We start from the raw sequence: 1802 nt of genomic DNA, 5'->3' as shown, positions 1-1802 counted from the left end.
CGCTCTCCTATAATTGCCGGCCCTCGTCAGCCCATTGCTTGATGGCGGTCACTGGGGCTGGGCTGGGCTGGGCAGGGCAGGGCAGGGCAGGGCAGGGGGTGCGCTGGGGAGCCCCCCCTCCCCTTCCAGCTGTTGTAAAAAACAAACAAATACAAAATGTGTTGCGGGCAGTCGTGCCCCGGTGCAGTGCCCCGGCGGGGGGGGGGCGCGGGGGGGGCCCGCGCGCAGGGCGCCCTGGTCGCCCCCGCCCTTGCTACGGCACTGCGGCATAGGCGATGCATGGGGGGCATGTGCCCCCCCACCAAGGCCAACGCTGTCGCCAGGGTCTGCGGGTGCCGCCCCAGACTGAGGAGGCACGGGTCGCCGATGGCACTGCCCCCACATGATCTCCTCACACCTCCCCACTAGGCCAGTGACCAATGTGAACGAAGCCCCTCACATCCCCGTCCCTGAGACCAGGCCCTAGCTCAGGGATGGGCAAAATGCAGCCCACCAGGCCGTTCTATCCCGCCTGCGGGGCCCCTAAAAAATTTAGAAAATTAATATTAATCTGCCCTGGGCTGCCTGTCATGTGGCTCTCGATGGCTTGCCAAAACTCAGTAAGCAGCCCTCTGCCCAAAATAACTGCCCGCCCCTGCCCTAGCCCCTTTATCCAGCACCCGCTGGATGGAGGCTATGGCCCAGTCCGTGGTGCCAGGAGGCCTGCTTTTCCCAGCAGACCCAGCAAGGGCAGGCATCTCCCATGACTTCCCGGTGGAGCAAATTCTTACTGCCATGATGCCATGCCAGGTCCAACCAAGCCAAGTGGATAAGCATTGAACTTGCTGGGAAGACAAGCCGGAGCCTTGTCTCCCCTAGGATCATTCTTTGGGAAAAGGAGCCTGTGAAGATGTAGCCGAGCCCCAGCATGCAAAAACTAGGCCCTCAGATACGATGTTAATAGCTAACCAGTATCTAACCTTGAAATAGTATAAAAGAGACCTGTCAGGGTAAAGCCTTCAGGCTAGATCCACAAAGGGACTTGATCAGTGTAAATCCTAAGGGTCAGTACCCTGCCACCCAGTGGCACTGACTGCCAGAGGTAGGTGCTTAAGCTCCCCACACAGTTCATGCTGAGTTAGGTGCCTAAGACAGACAGGTGCAGAGGCTGGGGGCTGAGCAAGCACCAGGAGATGCTGAAAAGAGAAGGAAGTTACCCTTCAAAGGAAGATAGGTACCTAGCCCTATTCTAACAAGGTTCTTTGGGTAAATCTGATATTGTTTATTAAACCAACTCGAATAGTTGGAAAAATTCTTCTTTGCAAGCTTTCGGGTACAAATAGCCTTTGTCAGGCTGAAGAAGCATCTGCAGTTGGTGTGTGCGCTTCCTGGATGGAATGAATAGTAAAGAAGCCAGAGGCTGGTATGCATGCAAGAAAGGCAGCTAGTGAAGATGTAAATTGAGGGGTCAATGGGTGTAAGGCAGGTTGGGGAGGGTGGGGGGATAAATGAATGTAGCTGATACATAGTGGAGTAGTATCTGGGGAGTTAGATGTTAGGCAGGTTATAATGTGTCATAAATCCAATGTCTATATTTAGTCCAGGGGTTTAGGTTGTAGCCATGTTGGTCTAAGGACATAGGCAGACAAGGTTCCTTGGGTGAATTTGATATCTTTTATTAGACCAACCCAAATGGTCGGAGAATAGTTATTAAGCAAGCTTTCGGGTTCAAAAACCCTTCGTCAGGCTCAGGAAGCTGCAGCAGTTGGTGTGTGCTCTTCCTGGATGGAATGAAAAGTAAACAAGCCAGGGGCTGGGCTGGG

The sequence above is a fragment of the Alligator sinensis genome, unplaced genomic scaffold (assembly GCF_000455745.1).
Source record: "Alligator sinensis unplaced genomic scaffold, ASM45574v1 scaffold309_1, whole genome shotgun sequence".
NCBI classification, from domain to species: Eukaryota; Metazoa; Chordata; order Crocodylia; family Alligatoridae; genus Alligator; species Alligator sinensis.
The sequence above is the reverse complement of the archived record's forward strand: the minus strand, read 5'-3'. Positions refer to the sequence as shown.